The sequence below is a fragment of the Lepidothrix coronata genome, unplaced genomic scaffold, assembly GCF_001604755.1.
Source record: "Lepidothrix coronata isolate B3197 unplaced genomic scaffold, Lepidothrix_coronata-1.0 Scaffold9, whole genome shotgun sequence".
NCBI classification, from domain to species: domain Eukaryota; kingdom Metazoa; phylum Chordata; class Aves; order Passeriformes; family Pipridae; genus Lepidothrix; species Lepidothrix coronata.
Genome location: NW_016690189.1, coordinates 7,171,284 through 7,198,644, shown reverse-complemented (window position 1 = coordinate 7,198,644; position 27,361 = coordinate 7,171,284).

Genomic DNA, 27,361 nt, shown 5'->3' with positions numbered 1-27,361 from the left:
TCATGCTGTGAATGTAAACAAATTAAACAGAATTTTAAGTACATACTTCAAATATTGCACTTACATAAAAAGATGCTCTTTGAATTTTGAAAGACAAGAATGTTTCCCCATGGATACCAGACACACCACTCTCAGAAACCAGATTTATGCCTAGGCTAGATGACCCTGAGTACCATAAGGTTGAAGTGTGTACAAAGAAGAGGTGTGGGGAAAGAAGGAAAAAATTTTGGGGGTAAAGTGCTGAATAAGCATTTTATTTAGGGTGAGAAAAAAATTTTACACATAAGCACCGAATAAAAGATACTGAGTTGTAGTATTGTTTGGGTGCTTTTCCTGTTTAAAATGACTAATCTTCCTAGAGCCAGAGGTCAAAATCTAGGCAGGATTAGCTTTGCCCTTCATCCTCAGTTTTCATCTCCATGGGAATAGATTAGTGTTCAGCAGCACACACTGCAGGAGGAAACCGTCTCAGTGTGTGCCATTCCTCTGATCAGGAGCATTTCCTTGCTTTGTGCACTTCTATGACCGACTTAGGGTTTCTATGATCCACTTAGGGTTTCTTTTTTCTTGTTCAGCAAAGCCTTCTGAATTATTATAAACAAATTATGAAGCTGCAGCATTGTATCCCTTACATAATTTAATTTGTGCTTTTTACATCTCCTTATAGGAGAACAGATATGTATAAATACATATATATGTACCTCAACCCAGACTTTTTCAGCTTTTGTTCCTTTTGTTCTACCCTGGATGGAGTCTGTAAGTATAAAACAATAAGAAGAACCAAAAAATTAGATCAATTAAATTAAAACTACTTAGTTGTAGTTTTTTACAGAATATTATGAGACTTGCTTCATGCACACTTGCTAATGTCATTTTTCACTTGCATTAATACAAAATTAGATGAGTAAATCAGTGGTACGTATGTCGTTTAGATTAATTACCACTTAAGTCTCTCAGTTTGCCAGACATGGATAAGCTAGACACAGATTAAGGACGTCTGAGTTGACATTAAAATCCTATTTTTGTGATATATATTGCATTATAAGCAAGTATATGATAAATGTGACTAAGACTGCATTCAACTTCAGGATAATATCAATGCAACCCCAGGACTATTCTGTATGATACTATGAAGCATTTCAAGGCTTATTAACAGATAACAGAAAACAACAAAAAAAATCAAATTAACTTTCTTTTAATTTTCTCCCTTCGTAGATGTGGAAGAATTTTATAGCTTTTCATATTCAAAACATTAACCATCCAATAACCAGCAGTTTTTTTCTAGCTTTAGGTGGGTTTTGGGTGGTAAATTAAAGAACTTCCTTTTTTTGAAAAAGTCACCTCTTCCTAATAATAGAGCATTAAATTCATCATGAAACATTGCAATAGGCTTTTGTCCTTATTATTTGTAGGCTGGAGTAGGAGCCCAGGAGAGCCATCAGGTGCTCTAAAATTCAGAAACAGGTGGAAAAGTCACTAACGTGTCTTTTAAAATACATTTTTATACTTCTATAGGGCCTTATTGTTTAGTCAGTATGATGAGTGTCTTTACAGAATACCAACACCTCTGCTCCTCTGGGCTCAGAGCAATCTGCTGGCAGGAGCGTGCATTGGCCCAGGGCAACTGCTGTGAGCTGCTGTGCATGTAGGTCCTCCTTCATAGTGTTCCTATTGGTTCTTCACTGGTTGTCACAATGGCTTTCACAGGTGAGGCTGGCACAGGGGCTCCTTAGCTCTTTTGCTCATCAGTTTTGAGCTGTGTCTTACTGTGGTATTCATATATTAACTCTTCTGCTGGGGTAAATGCATTCAGCTCTGCTGACCTCCCTTTATGTCTGCCTGTCATTTGATCTGGTACTGGATCCAGCTTACTCCACAATTTTGAGCTGTTATTTGCAATTTTCCCCAATTTGTAATATTTGCTGTATAGTTAGGACACTGTTTAAAAAAAAAAATATTATATTTGTTTAATGTTAGTGTCATAGTGGTGGGATACAAAGGTGCAGTAGTAGTTTGTATTTTTGAGCTTTTATTTCCTATATCCAAGAAATGCTTACATTATTCATGTAGGTTTCCTCTCTACTCACCTGTACCAAAATGATAGTTGAGACAATGCATTTGGCCTCATCTTTGGCTCTTTGTCAAGCATCAGAAACACTTGCCATAACAGTGACACATCCGGAAGCCCCTGCCCTGGTTGGAAGCCCCTGCAGTAATAGGGGTGAAACAGATCCTGACTGAGGCAAGGAAAGCTTACAACTTGCTTTGCCCAGCCTTTGCCAATGTCATTAGTTTCATGTTTACATGAACTCTAAACTACAAATATACAGATCTATTATCCCACACAGTCATGTGTTATTTCAAGGTGACATTGTGCTACTGATCCGTATCTTTAAACTGAAAGATGGTCAATGGCCATACTTTACTCTGTGGCTTTTGCAGAACTCTGAAATTGCAGAGAAATGTGTCAGATAAAATGCTGAGCACGTTCATAGTCTAACGCCCTATCAAAGTGCTTACGATTGCAGGAATGTAAACGTACACTTGATTTAAAGAATTTGCTTTTGTGGTGAAAACTGTATCAAATCTACTCTTGGTTTCTAAAACCTGCTGTTTTATTTTGTGTTGCTCCTACTTAATAATTATGTGCAACACAAAGATAAAATACTTTTGACTCTTTCCTGCATTCAATAAGGAAAAAGGGCTTTCAACACTTGCTGCAAGCATTTCAGCTTCTTTCCCCTGAGACTGAAGTATCATAGCAATTGAAGTTGTCAACTACTTCTAAAGCAAGCTGTTTATGGACCATTATTCCCAAGGCTTTATTTGCTTGCTTTCTTTACAAATAAGACAATGGAAACAGTTCAGCTATTCAAAAATCTGCCACCATCCCTTCTAATGGGTTCCTACCATCAAAAGACCCTCTTTTTCTCTTCTGTCCCAGTCCCCTTGTTTCTCAGGTTTTTTCCTATGACCAGGAGGGTTTGTGAATTACTGCATTATCATTCAGTTATGGGCAGGAGTATTGCATATGGAATATATAGTGAACCTAGCACCTGAAAATTAGAATAAAATATTTTTCTTTGATTTGTTCTGTGTTTTGAATGGCTCCATAATGTGACCATCATGTTAAATAAAGAAATGCCTTCTCTTTTGTGTTTCTTACTTTAGGATAAATGAGGACTTTTGATGACTGATAAACATTGGGTTTACAAAAGTCATTGGACTTGGCAGAGATATTTTGATGAAATATACTGCCTTGTAAAGAAAGGAGGCGAAACCCAGATAAATATGTAGTCTCTCTTAGTCCTAATTTCCATGAAGAGATGTAACATTGTAATACTCTTTTTCAGCACAGGTTAGCATGATGTTTTCAAACACACATGAATTGATACACAGTCCAAAAGAAGGATAGTATAATGAAGTTTTCCATGATGTATCAGAGGAGCAATTCCTAGTGATGGCAAAGATTCATTAATCCCATCAAACAGGATCCAGGTAAAACCATACCTGGAGTTTGTTGCTGCTCAGTGAGAATAGAATTACATGGGAACAATTGAAAAGGACTACAAGATTGTAGTCTATGGGGCTATGACAGGAGAGTAGCTGTTATATAATAATATATATAAATATGATATTTACTAAAGAGTATAGAATCATAGAATCAACTGGATTGGAAAAGACCTCCAAGATCATCAAGTCCAACCCTTGATCCAACACTGCCATGGTTACTAGACCATGGCACTAAGTACCACATCCAGTCTCATCTTAAAAATCTCCAGGGACGGTGAATCCACCACCTCCCTGGGCAGCCCATTCCAATGCCTGATTACTCTCTGTAAAAAATTTCTTCCTAATATCCAACCTAAACTTCCCCTGGCAGGGCTCAAGATCGCCTGGGAGAAGAGACAACCTCCTTTCAGGTAGTTGTAGAGAGTGATGAAGTCTCCTCTGAGCCTCCTCTTCTCCAGACTAAGCAACCCCAGCTCCCTCATACTCTTCTCATAGGACTTGTGCTCGAGTCCCTTCACCAGCCTCGTTGGTCTTCTCCAGACCTGCTCCAGCACCTCAATATCTGTCCTGAACTGATGAGCCAAACTGATTAGATTCATATAAAAAAGACTGAGGAGGGAAAATATGGTACTATATCAATATGTGAGGGCATTTCAGACACCTCAGAGAGAGAGGAGTCATTTAAAATAAAGACAGTGCTTGCTCTGGCAAAAAAATGTAGATAAGCTCTGGCAACAAATAATATGAATGAAAATAGGAAGATTATTCAGAAAATCACAGGAATAAAGCTTTGAGACAGTTTCTTGACAGGATCATAGTTGCAAAATTCATAGATGTTTTAACGAGTCTGGTATTTTCACATCTGCATTTATGCAGTGTGGTTGCTTGAAATAGCTGAGGATCAGTTTCATTAACCCAAAAGGTTCCTTCTGCTGTGGAGTACAAGAAATGTCATTTGAATCAGTAATTTGTCTTTTATTTTTGTGAGTGAGGGGAAAAAAACTCACATACAACTGAAATTGATTTTCTGTTATCTTTTAATTTTGACTTTGATTTTCTAGTGTGCAATGGTTTGACCTTGATGTTATCTTAAAATAGTTTCTGAGGAGGATGTATGTTACACAGAGATATATGTGCTAATTAATGCCTCACATAATGCAATACAGCTGCTGAGTAGAGAAAAGTGTTGTATTCTCAATGAAAGAGTACATTATTAATACATTCTGTGAGTTCAACACCTTTAAATAGGCCCCTAGATTGCTCTTACTCATGGACAAAGTACCAATGTGTTGATCTCTGTTGAGAAGCTATGCCCTGATTCATTGGTCTGCTTAAAGTATTTTGTTCTTTTTCTTTTGTTTGTTACCATAGTAACATTCAATAATTTTTTCCCCCACTTGTTCAGTTTCAGAGGAATTTTAGAAAACTCCCAGGGATGAAAACAAAATAATAGCTCGGGAAAACTCAGCTGAAGCAATATAGGGGAAACTCCAGACAACAGATGATAATTTGTGAGCATGTAGAGCTCAGTTTTTGTTATGAACAGGAAGTGTGTTTCTGAAGCTGCTGTTTGGTTTTTCTTCCAGTAAATCTGTACCATTTTAACAGAAAGCAATATGCAGTTCAAATATTTATAACACAAATGTGTAATTAATTTATGAGAGTCTTTTTTTTTTAACAGAAATTTTACTATGGTAGCGGAAAAATAATGACAAGAAAGTATTTGAGATAAATTGTAAGTGAAGATTTATCTGAAGTTTCTTTTTCAATTAGAGTAACTATACAATTTTTTTCCTTCTGTATTTTATATAGGGTACAAGAAATTTAGGTATATTAATCTGTACTGCATGTTCTTTCTGGTTTGTTTTGCTACCAAGTGCTAGAGCTGAGTTGGGTAATACATTTATCATTACCCTAGCAGAGGCTGGGAGCAGGAAAAGAATGTCTGCTGTCAAGGGAGAAATGGTTCAAAGCCCTATGAGGTCAACAGACGGTTTTCCATTTACTGCAGTGGATTTGGTTTGGTCTGATTATCTCTGATAATTCACTATGATTTCAAGTGAGGTAAAGGACCTGCAGAATCAAATCCATGTATGTGTGACTATGGAAAGGCAGTCTGCAGTGTTTAATACAGTGTGTGCAAGAAGCAGCTGGGTGCTTTTCTTATCAAAATGTATGACTGAAGGTTGACGATGGTGGACATTAGAGAATGAAGAATCACCAGGGAGGAGGGCATTTAGTGCAGTAATAAAGCCAAGCAAATAAGCTGTATAATCAAATCAGAATCATAAATTGTTAAGGAGAATGGGATTGTGCTTATTATACTCTTGCGGTAAATTCTGTCTTTGATTTATAATCTCAACAGCTACACTTACAAAATACTGAGTTATATTACTATATCTGCTGGGGAAAATTACTTCACATTGTATGATCCTGTACCTATTGAAACTATAAACCTTATTAAAATAACATCCAGGAGTGGAGAATAAAATCCCATGCACCTTATTCTTTAAATCTTCAGTATTTGATAGCACTAATAAATATACTATAAGCAGTGTTGCTTTTATTTATTTCACTCACTTTTTCACACTTTGAAAATAATGCTGACTTCGTTTATGAGCCAGAATCCCCCTTCTATTGCTTATCTCTGTAAAGAGGTTTTATTTACTTGTAACATACCTTTTGAGCTAAAAATCATTTTTTAACTAATCCAAATGACTTCTGCTGCTTAAAATAAATCTACTGTTAACCAACTCATCCTGGAGAAAAATGGCTTTAATCTCAGAGACTGCATTAAACTTAGGAAGAAGCCGAATCAATGAAGGTGAAGGTCATGGAAACAGATGATTAGAGCAAACAACAGCCTGCCTACTGTACAATAGGGTTATGAAATAAACCAAAACAAAAGCCTGTCAGAATACATCACGAATGAAATTTATGAATAGGTTCCTCTTCAGAATGCCGAATGGTCTGAATCATCTCCTGCAGGTTTTTTTCCCCTTTTCTGCTTCCCTTCCCCCTTTCTCCTTTCTTGCTGCTCTTTTCCTCTTGTTTCCCTCTGTGTTATAAACTCAATTACCCCGTGGAAAGACCAGTGAGCCTTGATTAACTAATGTGTCAGATTTTAAATGCCCACAAGTATCTTGTGCTGACATGTATGTGATGTGAAATTAAAATTGTTGTGAAATAGGTGAGAAATGGACCACTTCATTAACTCTGTAGCTGGCTTTTATCTCTCAGCACACAGTGTAATACAAATTCCCTCATGAAATTTTGAGCTGATTTTTTTGGAGTGAGAGTCAGGGAAGAGTTTGGGGGATGGGTCTGTAAATAAGGAGAGGCAGTCACAATGATAGAGGGCTTGGTTTAAGTCCTAGAGCTTAATAACAGTTAGGGTTAATGGCTTGAGGTGATTAACTGGTTCGAACCAGTCATTAATCTGCAGGAAGTGTCTTTAGCCTTCTTCACTATTGGTAAGAAATGACACCCTAGAATTTTGCTTGAACTTTGTTCTTTTGTTGTTGACAAATGAGTCTGAAAACAAATGAGGTGAAATCAAATCCTACAGCATGATGTCACTTTTCTGGTGCTCATATCAAGGATTGTCCCAGAGATAGGGTGGAGTTCTGACCTGACCACGCTGGCAAAATTTAAGTCCTAATTCTGCATTTCAATATCTGATTTTTATTTCCTTTTCTCCATCAATGTACTGCACACCTAGTAATTCTAAGGACTATTGAAAATTGGGACATTCACTTAACTAAATGTGGATTTCAGTCCTATCCTGATATTTTAAAAGCAGGGATATTGATTTTTGCCCAGAACTAAATTCAGAGTAGTGAGGTTACTATGCCTGCTCCCAGCATATTTCACTCATAGGCTGGCAACACTGATGGTAATTTGCAGGAGCTGATTTATAGGGTTTTAATCTCTGTCCCCCTCACTAGCCTAAGCCAAACAAAAGTCTTGACAATCCACTTCAGCAGGGATGACAAGAGGAGTGTCGAAAATTTCACTACAGCAGACCCAAAGCCGTTGATAAGAATGCATAAAGTTATTAAGTTAAAGCTGGAGAAGGTATCAATCACTTTGAAAGGATACCATTTGATTCTTTCCTCAAAGTCCAATCTGACCTGACACCAGCCTAACAACATCCTTTTATTCTATACAGACACCATCTCATTCTGCTACATTGTTAATAGGGCCAATGACAAAAATAAAATAAAAAAACCAGCAATGTCAGTGTGTATGAAGGGAATGAGGGAACAGGAAAATAGAAAAGGTTAAAGGTTTACAGGTACAGAAGGAAAATGTCTTTCAAACACTAATTTAAACTTGCTCTACTTTTGCAGGCCTGTTTGTCACCTCCACAGAAGCATGTAAAAAGTGACTGGCATGTTCAATTACACTTTGACATAAAATACATTAAAAAACCCTGTCATTATATTTTATTTGGGATATTAAAACTACCCTTCCTCTCTCTTTTATATTAAAAGTGAAGAAAAGAAAAGGAAAAGAAAAGAAAAGAAAAGAAAAAAAGAAAAAAAAGGAAAAAAGAGAGGAGAACTGGTCCTATTCATGACTGAAAGAGGAGGAATTCCAAGGAAACCACAGTGCAGAGGAAACTTTGGTGGTAACATGGATGTTATGGATAAAGCTGACAAGAGATTACCCTGACTCTAAAATTACATTGGACTTGGTGCAAAATATGCCTGTCTTTGCTGTTGAAGTTAAAGCTAGCATCCTATCAAAAATCAGGATACAGGCTCTGCTGCATTCTGGGCTCCCACTGCATCTGGAGTGGCCTATTTATTTAAATGATTGAACTTTGTAGTTATACCATAGCGTACAGCTTCCTAGGAGCTGAGAGCTTTGTAAAACTACATTACAAAATCACCACTGACTGTGACAGACCTTAAATTCCTCACATGGTTGTCCAGACAGGATAGCACAATATTCTTTTTCAGGTGCACACTTCAGAAAGATGGACAGAGTGGGCGAGTTTCTACATTTACATTGAAAGCAGTAAGCCCTGGAGCCCATTTAAATCATAGAACATCTCTAGTTGGAAGGAACCATAAGGAATATCGAGTCAACTCCTTGCTCTTCACAGGACTACCTAAAACTAAACCATATAAGTAAGAGTGTAATCCAGGTATTCCTTAAACTCCGACAGGCTTGGTGCCAAGTGACTGCTTTAGATGTGATCTGCCTGCTCTTGTGATTAAAGATTTTTGTGTAAATAGTGGTTTAGTCCTAATACAAAAGATGTCAGCAGACTGTGGATAAATTTGCACTAGTTCACATCCAGGCACAAGTGACTCATATTGACTGGTTTAACATGGTTGCTGCTGTAGATGGGAAGCCTCATCACTCCTTTTTCTCTAAGGGTGCAGACCGGTTGTGCCCAGGAGGTGTTTCTTTGTAGCTTCTACAGCAGTTTTCAGGAGCACCTCTGTACCGACTGTCCCCTATGACTACATAAGACGCACAGCCAGGGAGAGGAATTTCTGACTTTTTCTGGCCAATATAATAATGTTCCTGGACTAGTGGTCTCTTTCTGTATCAGCACGTTGTGGGAAGTGAAGCTTCCTTGTAGCAGACATATCTTTAGCATCTGTGTGCAAGACCATGTACCATTTCTGGGCTGTTGTTTTTGTCCAGAGGCTTCAGTGTCCTCTGTATCTGTGCTGAAGGCAGAGGAGTAATTTCATGTGCATAAGCTGCTACATGGTAAATATTCATTGCCAAATAAAAAGACAATGGCAGCACGGGAAAAGGGGTGCACAGAACTGTGGAGTGCCCATGGCACAAATGCACACGACAGTCTGGACACATTTCTGGTGGTCTGTTGTCTTGCCTGGACATGTGCTTTTTGATGGAAGGGCTACTGAACACTGACATTTTGGCCATCAAATCATCTGAAGGTAGCCTAAATCTCTCCAGAGTGAGGCAGAACAGTGGTGACTCCTGTGGCTTTTCACACACATCAGAATGGCAGAGGTTAAAGTGAGATTGAGGATAAGCGTACTTTTTAATCTAGCATCCCTTTCACCATCTCTTATATCAGCTGCCCTCTTTTCCACCACATTAACTGTATGAGTATACCCTTTCATCAGCTTAAAGGCCTTAAAATACAGTATTTTGTATGTGGATTAAGGGCAATATGCAGCTTTAAGTAACTCATGCTGATGAATTTCTCTTTGGGATCAAGATGTAGGGGAGTGTTGAAAGGTTGCATGGCTTTTCTGTATTGCTTACAAAAATTACAGATAAATAGATGCAATTTGTCTACCCCTCCAGTTAAAGTAATACATTTGTGCCTAAATACAGTATTTCCCCTAGAGTTTAAATTAGTTTGCTTACATTCAATATCAGAAACCAGAATGTATTTACTTGTAGTTTTATAACCAAATCCATGACAATTTATTTTGTATGAAAGGTTAAATGACTTAATAATGGCTTTCTTAGAATGTTTTTACATTTTTTGGATGTCGGAAAAGAAGTGCAATTTTTTTACTCCTAGATAGTAAAAAATACATTCATTATGTTCTTGGTTTAGCTATGCAAATGACCTTACTGATAAATGAAAATTGATATTTCAAAGCTGTAGTTTATTATAGCCCGATGGCATGTTAGGTCCTATCATTCAAGACAGTATTTAACTCTGAATAATACATTATGGTAACTTACTGAAATTGTTTTATGAGATTTTAATGCACCATAAACCACATCTTATGATCTTCAGGATGCTCAAATGTCAGTCTAATATATTAACCTCACATATAACTTGAAAAACATTAGTTTAGCAAAAACTGTCTTCATATGTAGCATTTCTTGTACTATGTTTCATACATGGATTTATGTGCAAATATGGGATTCACAACATCTGAATAAAATAATCATCTTTTTCTGCACCTGTAGTAAATAGTAAAATGAGATCTCAGCCATGACTGGGAATCCTAGATTCTGTCAAAATTTTGTTTTTTTCTTTGTTGACAAAGCACGTAAGATACTGAAGAAATGTATGTGAATATATTCTTGTTTTTGCACTAGGACTTTTCATATTGTCACTTTCTGATTGGGAATTATTGGTCCTAGTTTAGATGACAATAGCTAATCTTGAACTAGAGGATGATGAGCAAGAACAAGGACAGGGACATAGATTCCTCTAGGCTCAGACCTTTGCAGCATGGAATATATGCAGAGGACAGCAAAAGGAGGTTTGTGAACTGCTGTCTTCAGTCAGGTGGGAGAAGTTTGTGACTATTCACGTTTGTGTCCACTCAGTCTCAGAGATACTCTGGGCCTTGTGACGGCAACTGCTGAAGGTGGACACGCGGTCAATCTGCTTCTCTCAAAACTAGGGCTAGATGATAGGCAGTGTATCAGCTGAGCCAAAGACGTTGGCAAACCATCAGTCTGCTGCGGTCAGATGACGTCATCACACCACTTTGTTTTTTTGTGATGGTTAAGGTGGAAAAAAGAATCTGTCAGAGAGATCTTATCCAAATATTCCTATGGCAGGTCAACACAAGTAGAGGAGTGCTCTGCAAGGCTTACATTTGGACTACTGCAAACCAGCGAGCTTAGCATTGTATCCTTGGACTGCAGCTGGAGTAATCCCTCCAGGGTTCTGTTCTGAATTTAGCAAAAGAAAGTCCTAAATTTAAAGGTTTTCTCTCATTCAGGTCTGTATTAATCAACATCTTGTAATTCTGGACTTAATTTGATAGGGCCCATATGAAGAATGATTTAGAGCCCATTCCTATTTTCTCTTACTATTCTTTTTTTTTTTTTGTGAGAATGGATAGTTCACAAAACAGATTAGACAAATTTCAAACTAACCCAAAAAGCCAACATACGTGTTGTTACATATGTTCTGCATGTTCTTCCTTAAGTACCTAGAAAATTATAACTGTAACCTACATCCTTTCAAAATATAACAAATATTGAAATGAAGCAAACTTAAAAAGGCAAAAATGCTCTTATTTATTCATACTAATTGTTTGGGCAATGGGGTTTGGTCCAGAAAACTCTGTAAAGAAAAATAATTTTCATCTGGAGCCAAATGTTGTCCAACTGCCAGGTCCCATTCTTTCTCTACCTGTGGACTAGTTGTAGTATCCTAACACAGTAAGCCCTTGCGAAATAAAAATGTAGCAACAGCTGTCCTTGAATGTGCATTAAATTTTTTGTGTTCAGTCTAAAGGGCTTGACTACTGCTGTGCTTAATATTATAAGGATATATTACATTTTCTGTCTCACCAGGTTCAGAATTAGTGTTCAAAACAAGGCCTGAAGGCTCTATTAAGATCTGTATTTTCATCATTTGAAGACACATGTTTAGGAGCATCTATCTAAACATGTCTAAAACAATCTGCACCGAGACTTTTACATTTAGGTCGTGTGGTTTTCTAAAATTTATCTTCACAGCCTACAGGAACTGCCTTTGATTGTCCTGATTACATGTCTACAATGATCAGAGACACTATTTTCTGATTTTAAAGAGGTAACAAAGAAGAAGAAGGAGAGGAATAATGGCCAGACATAATGCTGAAGGCACAATAATTGAAAGGAAGAGTAGTATTTCTTAGTATATTGCAAACTGAATGGAGGGTTTGCAGTTTAAAGGAGAGGTTACAGGGTCTATTGCACAAGAAAATTTCAATTCAGGGCCAGTAGTGGCCACCTGCGGTAAGGAAGATCCCGGTGAAGAAGAGGAAATGAGTAGTATGATGCACAGATAATAGGCCTTGTAAGGAAAGGATTCAATAAAGCAGCAGCTGGAGAGACATCCTAGCACTGCAGCAGTCTTTGTTAGGTTGGTGCTGCTGTTCTTCTCATTTCTATTGAAAAGATCACCAAGAGACTAAGCAGTACTTAGGAAAATTAGATTGATTTTCACCTTATAATAGGAAATGGGCTTTTTTTGTTCAATAGAAAGTAACTGAAAAATCTAATTGTTATTAAGGGGTTTGTGCACGTCTTCTTTCATCAAACAAATCTCCTATGAGCCTTTTTCGCTGCGAATTCAGGGCAACAGTTATCTGGTTATATCTCAGGGAAATTTCTGGATTGCTACTCATGAAGAATTGTTAGGGGCAGGCAAAAACTTCTCCTGCAAAGAGAGCAAAGATTTGTAATCTCCTCATAATGACTGATCTACAGGAGCTACGTATAAGTAGGCATAAAAATATTTACAGGCAAATGATTTATCCTGAATGTTATTGACACTAACCAACCACAGACAAATGACAGTACGTGAAGATCCAGCCATTACCAAAGAGCTCAGGGCCAATTAGTTAATCCAAGTCGATGGTTCTTGAAATGAGGCATATAAAGCATTTTAAAATTCAGATCTTCAAAATGTTATTAAAAGTGAGTAAAGCTGAAATGGATGGAGCTGCTCACATATGTATGCAAAAAGATGGATTTCTGAGCTTAAATGCTTGGCATAACTACTGAAAGTTCAAGGGTGCACCTGTATCAAGGCCCAAAGCGCAGGTCAGGGGCACACACTGAAATTATCTGTGACACTCTGCAAGCCCTGGTTGACCTTAGGTGAAATATTTTAAGTAATTGAACTTCATGTTTCTTTGCTTCATAGAATTGATCACATCATGTACCTATAAATGTATGTCAGTGGCACAGTATCCAAAACCAAACCAGCCAACCAGCCCCGCAATAAATAGGAGAGCTTTGTATCTTAGGGTGAGAGAGACCAGAGAAATTATTTCCCGAGATAACAACAAGGAAGAAGTGAATGACAGAATATTTCCATCAAGAAGTTGTTGACAGTTCGAGGAAGGCAAGTAATTCAATGACTAAGTGAGAAGTCTGTTACTTTGTTGCATATTATTTGGAAAGTGTGATTTTTATTTTTATACTTTTTTTGTAATAGTAGAGGAGAAAGGATAACTAACATCATAGAAGGGGAAAATGTCTCTCAGTTAGGCTTTGAAATATATGAAAGATGTCATCTCAGATAAAGATTCCTGATGAAGGAACTGAGAATACTTAAAGGGCTGGAAAACACACAAAAAAAGAGCATGGACTTGTGTCATTGCATGAATAAATGCTTCTATATCTTTTGTTTCAAATGTGACCCTAGGATAATCAGTCATGGTAAGACCATGCAAGTTTCTGTGTAATATGAGCAGCTCCTCATCAGAAAACACTTGGAGAGAGAGAAAATATCCTCCATATGTACCTCAAAGAGGAGAAAATTATTTCTAAATTTAATCCTAATTAGATCATGTGAAGTTCCATTTTTTTTTAAATATTATTTCTTTTTTTTGTGTACCAGCATGGATAATGGACAGGAAACATTATTTTGGCTACCACAGTCTGACAAATTTGATTCCTCACAGCATATATTATCATAGCTCTGTTAAAATCAGTGAAGTTATGGAAAAATACCACTGTTATTCAATCCATAATGCAAAGTGACAGTGTTTTCAACAGTCTGGAAGGTGACTGTGCCACGACTCTCCTATACGCAGCTTCACTAACATAAGCCATCTCATATGTTGAGCCATCCTCTTCTTTTTGTGTAGTCAAGCAAGCAAGCAAGGACAGCAAACATAACCCTCACTTCATCCAGACAGCTGACAATAGAAGAAGTTTTTCACTTGAATCATAGCTGTTTACAAAATGTTTTGTTCAGATCTGACTAATAACTGGTCAGGGAAATTCTTTAAGGAAGTTCCTACATGGAACTGACACATCACGCAGATGACTAAGTTATCAAAATATCACTCTTCCTTTTCAACAAACAGTGTGGTGCCACTTACAAAGTCATTTGGATGACCCAAAAAGGGAGATGTTAGAAAGATCAGGGCATCTTTATTTAGAGCAGAGGCATTAGTTCTGGTATTCTGGCTAAAGTGAACTCTGATGTGGAAAAGACTTTTGAGGTTTAAAATATGTGATCAGCGTCTGGCATTTCACCTTCTTTTTCTCTCCCATCTGTGTCAAACACTTCTTGTTCTAAGTTGTTTATGGAAGTGTTGTCTTTCAGGTATATCATGATGCTTAAACTAGAAATTCTTAGTCATCAGCATGAATCTATTCAATTGCCAGTATTTATTCATAACATACAGGCATGCCTGTTTGCAGATATAACTCCTCATTTTCTTCACACAAAAATGGAGGTCAAATCTTGGCTCTCCTTAGCAATACCACATGTAGGAAATACAACTATATTAATTTTTTGCAATTTCAGGAGATTTTGTTTCTGTCATATGTTTAACTTTTGCTGGGGATCAATATGGAAAATAAAAGTTTTGAAATAAAAATCAAAATCTGTGTTTATAATTATTATTTAGTAAAATAATTAATAACGATTGATCATGAGCTCTTTCATTTTACACATATTTTTAAAGCTTTTTTAAAACTAAGGTTACATTAGAAATGCGTTGAAGCTTTCCCTCTAAGTTAAGCATGACAAGCATAGAAATAATTTTCTGGCTTAATGTAGCATAAAAATTGTTAAGATGTTTCTGACCCTTCTAATTTAAAACCTTTTCCTACAACTCATCCTGCTGCAAATAGTTTCATTACCTTCAATTTCTTTTGGAAGTTGGAGATAACTTGAGACTAAGAGACTGCAAAGGTTGATTCATTGCTTATTGGGCAAGTAAAATATGAACATCTTTACCATATTACAGAGTTCAGGCAAAGTGAATACAGAAAGGATAACTTTAACTCTCAAAATGAGTGCTGCCTTACAAATCCTTCCAAAAGACTAATTTTCATGGACCAATGTTTTCCAAAAATCAAGCTCAATTAAGATGTCTCAAAATCCTTTCAAAATCCTTGGTTAGTGAAATTCAAGATACAGTGCTCGCAATTGTTTACACACTTTCTATTCTGCTGTTCCAAATGGCAAATTGACCTTGTTTCTCAGTGTCCTGTTTCATCGATTAGTAACATTTATACTAAAGCTGTAACAGTATTTTGGGACCAGTATCTCAGGTTTGAGTTTGGGGTGCTATTGATCTTTCCAAATCTCAAATCGTGACAAGATACATTTTTGGTGGATGCTATGTTTTCGACTTCCCTTTGTCTGTGTGTCTGATTTTCTGAAGGCCATAGTGGGGTTTTTACTATGCACAAAACTAAAAGGTTGCTGGGTTCTTTTCTCACATACCATTTATCACCATACTATAAAACACGGTAAAACAATCAGAGAGAAGAAATCTCAACGTGTTTTTTTCCCTGCAGTTTCTCAAAAACAAATCAGTACTTATAAACATTGAAGTAAAACTTATTTCTTGACCCCTAAAGGAACGATCTCCAAGACCTGAAGCTCACTTCTTCCATCCCAAAGGAGGTGCAAACATCTTTCAGGGTAAGTGTAAAACTCCAGCACATATGTGAGGAAAAGTTTCTTTCTTTACGGGTTGTTTTTTACATGTAAGACTTATCCTCCTTTCCTAAATTGCCAAAAGAAATCCCTACTTTTGCAGGATCCTAAGTGATGATAACAAGAACAGGGAGAAAGTGTATAGCATATATTGCCTAATATTTTTGTTAAATGTGTCATTTAAGAGGAAACAAAGGAAGTGCAAGCAATCTTTGGTAAATTCTTTTTCTGACATGTATTTGCACCAAAGAGGCCAACTTGCATTCCCTTAGGTATAAAAAGTGCTAGAATAAAGTTCGAGCGCTTCTCTCTCTGGCAGTCAAACACAGCTGCATGAGCTGGAAAAGCATTGTGTAGGCTATAAAATGGAATGTACAAATAATCACACTTTACTTTCCAAAATCCTCTCTCCTCCACATTAAAGGTCAAGCAGAACAGCTCTTTCATCTCCTAGTGTTCATGGCTAAGGACGTGCATGGTAATCTTCCTCAACACTGAGCAGTATTACTAAAAACATGTTATTCTTACTTAAGCACTGGGGCCTTATAGAGCAGCTGCTCTGTAAATTCACTGAAGGAAGGTGATTAAGTCCTTGTATGACCACTGTATGATATGTAGACCTCTTAGTGCTCTCTTGCTGTTCTGAATTTGAGGTGTCAGTGATTAAAAGTCAGTGTGAGATGACTATCTGCAGCTCAGCACTGATGTGACACAGTGGAAACTGGGGGCTAGTCCTACTGTCATCAAAAAGGTGGCAAAAGATCTGGGAGCCCGTTGGCATATCAGGAGCCCTTTAATCTGGTGTAAAATCATGTTTGTTTTCTCATGCCTATCTTTGCCTCCTTTCTGCTTTCTCATTTTTTACTATTTCTCTCCTTTCCTGGTTTTTCTGACTCTCGATCCTGCTTTTTTTCTTGTTTTGTTGTCTCAGTCTTGTGCTGGTGATCCTTCTTCCCTTTGTCTGTTTTAGCTCCCCGCTCTCTTAGCACTGAAGGATGCCTTGCAGTTGATATTATTATGAGATTAGTAATGCTCCCAAGACAGCATGGAGCATGCCACACTTAGCTAATCCAGTCCTTTTCCTGCTCAGTGTGGATGACTTCAGAATAAACAGAGTAAGAGAGGCTCCAATGAGGGCAGTGTAATAATCCACTTCCATATGGGATATAAAGTCTTTTTTTTTAAAGAGGGCTATTATTTTTCCATTTTATTGGTTTTTTTTTTCCTTTCCCATCCTACCCTGCCACAAGGCACACAGGTGTAGATCTGCCCTGTATTCTGGAGAGGGCATGTTTTTACAATCTAGGTGGACTTTAAAATTACCCCATGTGCCATTCCATCATGCCTGTAACACTGCGTGGATGATATATATGTTATATACCCAGAGGTGGCAGTATTATTTTCATGGCATGATTTCCTTGGTGTCTTGTAACAGCTGTGTCAGGCAGCAACTGTCTCTGCACAGGTGTTCCTCAGAAATGAAATCTTTAGGTCTCCATTGTAAGTAAAATCCCTGGGGGAGAATACAAGCAAACTGATCTGCTGCTCTCTTTGGCCAAAGACGTGAAAGCTGAAAGGGCTGACTCGACATAACTTTCCTAGTGAGCTCAGGTAAAGCAGAATCTGCATTTAAGCCTAAGAATGAAAAAATATACGGAGAAGGAAGAAGGGACTGAGGGGCGCTGAAAGCAAAGCAGTGACAGAAGAGATTGCCATTCTGGAAGAGAGTAACAGTGTTTACTTTGTATCTGTGCATGGTCTCACTTCTGCATCTAAGAAGCTCACTACACCCTTTAATAAGACTAATGCCACGGTAAAGAGGGATGTACAGCTGAACCTTAGATAAATCCATTGTCTCTCTTTCCCTGATCTGTTCTCCCTGAAATTCCATGCTGCTATGCAACTGCTCTACAGCAGCTTAATTTTCTGGATTTTCCTCATAAGTAATTGCAAAAAAAGCAGTTCCTTCACTTCCAGGTCTGAAGAAAGTACACATTCCTAAAAGTAACACTGTTATATTTAACTTGATGTAGAAAATTGATGTAAGTAAACCTGAATATAGAATCACAAGCAAAATTGACCAGTGTTGTATTGTTGCCATACTTACCTACTTACCTCTGCATTTATTTTAGTGACTTCAACTGCTTACCAGTAGCATTTATGTCTTTAACAGATACATCTGTAATAGAAAACTGTTTTATATGAAACAATTTACCTTCCTACATCACATATCACAGTGTAACTCTTTTAGTTAATGACAACACATCTACAGCAATCTTTTTGGCCTGAAAGGGAAAAAAGCATACGTAATACATGTAACTTGAGAAGTGCCTCAGTTGCTGGGATTCAAATTGAGACAGTTCTAAAGAGAGCTTGATGTTTCTGAGAATGCAGCGAGTTCCTTCTGGAAAGCAATGGCAACTGGCACCATGCTCCTTAGATGCGGGGGTTTTTTTGGAGGTGGTATTGGTGTTGATGTTGCATTGTATTTAACATACAACTGAATTTGTTATCTCTAAAAATACAGTTATTTGGCATATGCCTTTACTTGTGCCTGCATCACTCTCTTGCCATTTGAAATAAGCTTTAAGTATTTACAATTGATGCACCCATTTAAGAGGTAAACTTTATAAATAAATGTGGTTTTCCTTCATAATATTCCATTCAGGCTAAAGGTTCAATTTCCACAACACACCAGAAGACTGAATGGGTTTTTTTTGACCATCTTCAGTGCTGTTTTAGTGTTTTCTAACAAAACAGACTTGGGTATAGGTCAAGCTTCCCCATAGTGCAGGAGAATTCTAGAGGCCTCTGATTATCCATCCTATTTATTAAGCCTTATAATTTCCATGGGCTTTCAGACACTTCACTTTTATGTATTGTTTTTGCAATAGAGCACCCTACCTATTTCCCAGAAAACATTTTTTATGTTGTCCATCCATTAAAGGGAAAGTTTTTCTCATTAACTCCTAAAGCAGGCAGAACTAATCTGCTATGAATTTTTATCCCACTGATCAATGTCATCTATAAGTTATGTTGTAAGGCTAATTTTTTATTTCTGCATTAGAGAACTATAGAAACAATGCAGGTCAAGGACAAAGACATATCCTACGTAAGCAGACAGATTCCTGCCAGCATAATCTGTAAGTGGAAAGTTAACACTTGGCTCTTTCAAACAAGTTCTAACCTGACAACAGCAATAAGCTCAGAACTGGGTCAGAGAGACTGAAGGCTCAAAATGGTCTCACAGTGATCTGTGAAGTGTAAAGACAAAAGGCTCACCCTCATGCAAACACAGGAGTGAGTCCAGTTACCTCTCTACTCTTCCTCCTCCCCCCACCATCACCTAGAGCAGTTGTAAAGGGGATTATTTTGATTCAGTTTTATCCATCTGCCTTGTTGTCAGCCTGCTTGCTGTCAACCTTGCAAGTGTGAAGGAACTTGTATTGCTCCCTGTCTGGATGGGTGGTGACCCTTAGGATGAGAAAAGCCATTGGAGTGGCTGTTCTGGGATTGGAAGTGTGATACCAGAATATTTAAACATGACTCTCCTGCAAGATGAATCACTTTATCAGCCTGTTTAGACATGAGTCACAGAGGCTCATGAAAGGGTTTCAACAGCTTTTTGTTGCTTTAATAAATTGCCTGTTGTAAACTATTTCATATTCCTGATTTGTACATTTTTAATTTCTCAGGCGAAATCTTAGCAAGGAAATGCCCTGCGCTAATGAAAGGTTGCAAAGTATCTCTTGGGCACTTTTTGTTCCAGGATCTTCAGCAATGGTTGATCTACAGTAGAAGAAGTAAAGCCAGGGGACCACATCAACCTTGTAAGAAATTCAAGGGGTTTTTTTGTTGTGGAGATGTCCATGAAAGGTTAAGTGGTCCACATTGAAAAGGAAATAGAGCAATGCTGATGGGACTGAGAGAAAGCAAGGAAAAAGGTTCAGGGTGTGCGTGTGGTGATTTCATGGAGCAAGAGTACAATGCTGCCTCTGCACAATGAACAATATGGGGAAAACTGAGCAGAAACGTCCCTTTCTTCTTTGATTTAGCCCTGTGGGAACTTCTTGAGGCTACATTCTGTGTGTGGCCCATAACTCTACCTCAGTGGACTCCAGGCTGTGTTGGAGCTGGAGAGTGTGGGTGGCTTCAGAACCAGCCTTTCCACAGGTCTGCTCGGCGGGAAGGATTTGGCAATGACAGGTAACACCACTCCGGAAGGCCGATGGAGCTTGGCAGCTGCCCTGCAGTCCCTCCTTTCCCATGGTAAATGGATCTTCCTGTTGGGATACATGCACTTGAGATCAGCCGAAAAGGGTTTTTATGTATTAGTTGACTTTTATGCTGTTTGTGTGAAAACATGCTAGCCAATGGCAAGCCGTGACTAATGCCCAGGGTATGTGATGTTCGTAACCGGGTATTTGCACAGGGTTACTGCTCTTGAAGTGGCAACTGGCTGGCTCTGCTGCCTGCCAGACTGCACAGAAAGGAGCCCTTGTTTGGGTACCTCAGCTACTGGATCCACAGGTCACACCCTACACAATCACCAGCTGGTTTGTGACGATAAACCAAACTAGCGCCAAACACTGCTGTGTGCATAGGCAGGTGTACACCTGCCTGGTATGCTTGTGTGCAGCTTGTGTTTATGCAGAAATATGGGCTTACAGGAGGTTTGGGGTGCTTTCAGGCCTTTCTGCTGGCTGTTATGGGAACAATACTCTGCAAACACCTGTAGGAGCAGAAAGTTCTCAGAGGTGCTACTGGCTGACAGATATTCTCTGGTGCTCAGCATAGTAAAAATTTATTTTTCTCTGTGATTCTTGCAATGATGTAGCTGGAATGCTCTAATACAGCTTGTCATCTCTTTAATCAGATAGTTTTAAACTGAAGAAATAATTCAAGTTCAAGAAAATATGTTTTTAATTATTTGTTCAGCAAACACTTTTATTTCCACGGCCCTGTTAATTAATGAACAATCAATTTAACTGCTGCTCCCCCCTCGTTATTTTAAGAAATAATTTTAATATGTTACCCATTTGTAGCCATAAGCCATAAATATTTCCTTTAAAGGCTTGAACTGGAGAGTAAGTACTTTAGGTTTAATTTCCAAACTAAAGCAAATGCTTTAAATGCACTTGCATTCTCATGCGCTATCCTACAAAGTGCTCTCTATCACTAGATGAAGCTGGCTTTTTCAGCACACTTGAGTCTTACTGCAGCTTGGGGGCTGAAACTTTCTATTGAACTCAGAAGCTTTTTTTTTCTTTTTCTCTCTCTGTGGGACTCACAATAAAGTGCTAGAGTCATCTGCAACTCTGGCAATATCTGTGTTTCCCTGCTGGTTAGTGTGAAAGTCTGGCTCCACTTAGGCCACATAAGCTCCACATTTTGTGCCCTGCTACTAAAACTGGACTAAAACACTTTTTTCCTGATTTGTCCCTACATCTCCCACCTGGTAGGGTGATAAGAGACTATCAGCCTAATATCTAAAGGAGAGGGATTTATTTTGTGCATGGATCAGCTAAACATGATTTGCTTAGATGATGGTTATCCCAAGTGGGCATATTTCAGTTGGCTGTGCTTTACCTGGAATAAAACCAATTGGATCCATAGCTGTGACAGTACTCAAGGATTAAAATGATATCCTGTGGTTTTAGCATCTGTGCTCTGAAAAGAGATACAGAAGTATACATTCTAAATGTATAATCAAGGAATGGGAAAAGATTACAAGCAATACCTGCCCTCTGTAATCAGCTTTGAAAACAACAACCATAAATCTCACTTGCTTGATTATTTTATGGGGTCTATTGAGCCAAATAGTAAGATGCATCTGTAAACAACTGAAAATATAAAACTTCAAATAATCTTACCTTCAAGAAGTGGGAGCAGCTAAACACTTTATCTTATGCCTTCTCACCTTTGATTTACCCACTTTCCATTCATGTACCACTTTTCTGCTCTCTGTGTCCTGACATAAATAATATCTTGCTGGTGAGGCAAAATTAGGATTTTGTGAAGCTTTGGCTGGCTGGCCTGAGTGAGGCTGTGCCTATGTTCTCTGCTTTGTCAGATGGCAGGCCACTTCGAACTGTTTCTGTGGTCCAGACACCTGCCTCCTGAGCACTAGTTCTCCCTTAAAAATCCAAATATACTGGGAAAATATATTCTCATCTTATTTACTGTCTCCATATCCGTTAGGAAGTATTTGAGAGTCTCAAACACCACAGCCTTGATACTGCAATTGCCACTTGGTTGTTTTTGTACAGAGAGGCAAAGACTTCATACTCACTTAGCAAGAGAAACACTTGCAGTTGTCAGGACCATACTTAGGCCAATATAGTTACATCAAAGTTATATCTTAGCTATATCGAACATGAGTCTGCAAGGAGAAAAACTGTATTTTCCCTTGATTTACTAGCCTAATCCATTCTGTATTTGTAGCGGCTTTGAGTAGTTTTCTAATAGTCCTTAGAAGTCCCATTCAAGGAAGACAGAGAATGCCAGACAGTTAAGAACAAAATTAGTTCGTTTCTTGCATACACAAGAAAGAATTGCATACACAGGGATAATTTAATACATTTTTCTGAATTCTTTATCTAATCTAGATAATGGAAATATTGTTCCATTCTTGTGTTTTTCTAGATGAATGGGCTAACAAAAATATTCTTTCCTGTTTTAAAGAATATGAATGGACAAAAATAGACCATGGTGTGCAAATACAAGCTTGTATTTTCATGTTATTCAGGGTTAGCTCATTGTCCATGCTCCAGATGTGAAACAAAAATGCAGGATTACTGTGGGAATTGGAACAACATTACCACCAGAACAAAATGGTTGGGAAAAAAAGATTACTGTGACAAACATAATATTTAATGGCTTTAACTTAGATCCCAAAATCACTTTCTACCTGTCCTTCACCAGGAACAGGAAGGAAGGGAAATCTGTGTTCAGCAAGAAGCAGTCTGCTGGGCCTTAATACACTGTGCTTGGAGACTAATCCTGGGCCAATTTTTGGAGTCTCGATCTCATAATTTTTTAAAGTCACTAGATTTTTCTTAGGCTGTAAAATCACAGTTTTTGCCATCATTTGGTTATAAAATGGCTCACAAGAAGCATAGCTGAAATCCAGTGCAGAGTTTTTGAAAGAAGCATATGGATTTACAGCATGCCTATTCCAAATTCTAGTCATGGAAGAAATTCCAAAAATGGCCATGGTTTTGGTTTTGTTATGAAATCCTTTGAACTATCTTGCAACTCTATTTTGGTAATTTTTGACCATCTTGAATAATTTCAGGGCTATTTTCTTCCTCAAGACAGCAATTTTTCTTATTATGTTAAAAGACTGACACAGTAAGAGATATATTTAAAGCATGTTTCATTATTAATGCATAAACTGAACCTCAAGTCCTTTACTAACAACACAACTAAGTATTTGCCATTAAACATTTGAATATCCCTCCCATAGTGCATGGTCATTGACATAAAACACAACAAATGTGCTGGACATAAACTAAAGAAGTTGAAATGAACTTCCCCTGAAACAGCATTTACTAGATCTGGCCATAGTATATGGGTTTCTGTCCATGGGTAGGAGAGAGGGGGGATTAGTCAGTTGGTCTGTCTTCCTTTTGACTGCATATATTTTCAGCAAGCTTAATATAAATATCATTATTTAAACAGTAACTTATGTTCTGATTCAAAACCAAAAATTAAATTTGATATGTTCACAGGTACGCTTACAGTTAGGTAAACATGTATACTTCACAAAAACAAAAACCTGCAAAACAACCTTCAAATTATTATTAAAAAAATAGTCAACAAAAAATGTCCTTTGGTTTATAACTTGGTTTTGAAATAATTTGCAAAGCCATGGTTAAAGTCCCACTAGACAAGCTATAGAGCTCTACATTATTAAATACACTTATTCTAAACTGAATTAGTCTGTCCTTCGGGGCAATGCCACAATAGTTAAGGTAGTGCTGAAAAATCACACGCTTGTAGAATATTTACTTGGAAATAAGGAGCACTGAAAGCCAGCGTCAGTGGCTTCAAGATCCTGTTTCACCAACCTCATGATTCCAGGTAGTGGGAAGCACACCTGGACAGGTTTCCCGAGGCATAATGTGAGCAGTATTATTCAGGGAGTGGGAAAGGCTTATACTCATATGGCTGCACAGTTCAAAAAGTGTTTAGTATTTGCTTTTTTTTCTTTCTTTTTTTTTTTTTTTAAAGAGTGTAACTTCGTTCACTGTGTGAAGAGGCAATTGGATGCATCACAGTAACAGCTCATTTCCTTTTAATAGAATGACATGGCACAGCAGTTCCCAAGCTGTAATATGTTGATTAGGGTTGTGTGTAAACTGCAATCAGGTGATAGCTGAACTGGTTTGAAAGTATAAAATCAGAGGAGGAATAAATTTAAAATGCATGATTAAGAAAGCTGGTATTACCAGGTGTCTGAGCCTCAAGTGCAGTGTGTGCTGTGAGCGATTTGAGAACTATTGGTAAATTTCAAACTGTAGAAAAGGAGCCAAGTTGGTGCTTCTCTCCTTGGCTGTACAGTGCTGAGCACTGCACATAATAAATAATAGATCTTTCTACAGACGGTTAACTTATCCTTAATCACCATGAGGGCTGCGGTTGATGTGTTTGAATCCCAGTTCAAGCATTTGCAGCTGCTCTGACATGTATTTCTTTGTGTCCTTGGAAGCCAGCCATCACTTCCCCAAAGAGCAGTCCTTATTTTTTCTCTTTCCATGCTTTCCCTGTGCTTGGGCTCTAAGGGGAAAGTTTCAGTGTAGTTTAAAAAAAATTGCTACATTTGACTTGAAATATTCTTTCTGTCTTAGAGAACACGCTTTGTAACAAGGCCACTTGAGCACTAGGAAAATCTGCTAGTATTTGGAAAATTTACCTCTGCATATGAGAGTGTATCTTTGTGCACGCGTTATTTCAAGATAACAAATTGTGACCTAGAAAAACAAAGGGTCACTTGAAGCTTGTCTTCATGCTAGCAGAAGTTATTTTATTTTGCTTTTAACTGAGCAATACAAAATTTTAAGAACGTGTATATTGGAAAGCAAACATGACTCTACATCAACCTTTCTTCTGTAAAAAAGCATTACCACCTTTTCCACGAAACATGTCTGTGCTAGTGCGCAGCTGGCTGACATTTGTGCTTATCTATGCTGTTGTCATTTTTGATTGTTGGATTAAACTTTGGAAAAGGCAGGGGACAGTGTTTTTATATGCCATTTATATAGGTCAGAAATTATGTACTTTGTGTACTGAATGTCAGAGAAAGAAAAGAATATGAAATTCATTTTGGCAAATACTGTATGAATATCTTGAGTCCTGTATAATCATTCATTAACTTAAACATCCTACAAAATAATATCAAGTGCTTTATTTCTGAATTAAGTTCTACCATGCATACAGCTCTTACTTTGGTACCACTTAACTTCAGGTGAAAAAGAACTAAAAAAAAAAGTCCATGTAAATAGAGAGACAACTTGTTCTTTTATTTTGGGCATGGGCATGTTGGTGCCTGCAAATATATCAGTGACCTGGCCATATATTTGTTGCATGCGGTATCACTCACTCACCGCAAGTCTCACTGTGAGACATCTCCACAAAGCTCAGAAGGAAATAAGCAACTAAAATAAATTTTCAGAGACTCTGACATTCATGAAATAAGATCTGGTATTCTTTTGCATGTCAACATGTGTGCATGCGTTTTATCTCAGACCATCAAGCCAGAACTCCGACAACACTGTCGGTAAGAGGAAAGTACAGACGTATTACTGTTACAGAGAATGCAGCTGAGGAAAGACTTCGATTAAAGCTGGTTTGGCTGGAGAACACCTAAAGACACACTTCTGAAGATCTCATTAACATGACCCAGTTGAATTGCAATGCATGTAAGGAGTTTGACATTTAGATGTTCAGGGAAGCATGTACCTTAATATGATACAAAACTGGCCATCAAATCTACAATGGTGGGGCTAGCTAACACCTACAATTTCCTCTAGGCCATTGATAGCAACTGTTTGTTGTAAGCAGAGTAGAAATAATGCCTCGCTAAAGCTTCAGTGAATACAGTATTTTTGTCTGCTTCCCACTATGAGCAACTGCATTATATGAATGAGTTATAAATTCCTAATTTACATTGTGCAATGTATGCAGTTATACAGGTATTCCTGTGTTTCATCACAGAGTTGGTTTCTTTATATCCTATCTGGCGCTGAAGCTGTTGCTTGTTGCCCTGATAATGTGCTTTCAGCTTGTTTGGAAGCAGGAGGTCTTACTGAAATAAGAAGTAATTTTATTCTTGATATGCCCTCTCAGCAGAAGCACATGGCAATTATTCAGACTTGCAAATAGTTTTTTACTTGGATCAGCCAGTGCTTATGTCATTTCTGGACACCAGTTTCTGAATAAATACATTTTCCTGTTACAAGAATGCACTTGTACAATTAAAGTCAGGGACTTAAGGCTGATCTGTTCCTATCAGTGGGACAAGTAGCTGTATTTGAGTTCTCTGATGACCCAGAATCTGTCTCAGGCTGGAACTGCAGATGGGACAATGGACTGGCTGATTTGCTCTGGAGATCTGGTCATTCATGTTAGTGGAGCTACAATGTACAGTTTTTAAACTTCTTTTCTCTGTGCAGTATAATGGAAGAGCTTAGCTTTTACATTATTTCTGGAGCTTCTTCCCAAGAAGATGGTTTCCTTCTTGACCTGAATCAGTGGAAAGGATCAGTACTCCAGCAAAACTCTCTCCATATGACCCTATGGTGTAGGTGCCACACAGCACTGTGATGTGCATTCAGGTTTTACAGTCATGAGAACATGAACTCAGTTCCCTCGGGACATACAAGGTATAAACAACACTTTATGTCTTTCAACACTTTCTCAGTATTTCCTCACCTCCAGAAGCTCCACCTAGAACCGAAGTCAGAATCACATGGGAGGATGAAATTATGTATGATACTGAAGACAAATATGCATTTGGGGAGGAAGGTAAATGCTTTTACTTCCCTCCTCTCATATTTCCATGGTGTCCCCTTCCCCTTGCAGCCTACCTGTGCCCAGTACGAGGCTGATAAGCACTGGTAACTAAATAAGTCTCGAAGAGATGAAGGCTGTCCTTTCCCCAGAAAACATTTGGTCTTTGGGTTGCCTAAGATGCCATGCAGGCATCTCTCTCCTCCATCTGGCTCTAGCTCTTCCCTCCCTGCTCAGATGCCCACCATGGCTCAGATACAAAAACTGGTATAACAATAAACTTCCACTCTTTGCAATTCAAATGATTCTAAAGGTTACTTCGTTGCCATAAAACAATTTGGAGAAGATTTTTAGCCTTCCAGGATATTCTTATCCTTCTAGCAGAAGTCAGCTCTGTTCTCACAATCGCCTTGTTTCATGCCATTAATGAGGGACAAATGGTCAAGGCAGGGCTGTGAGCTGGTA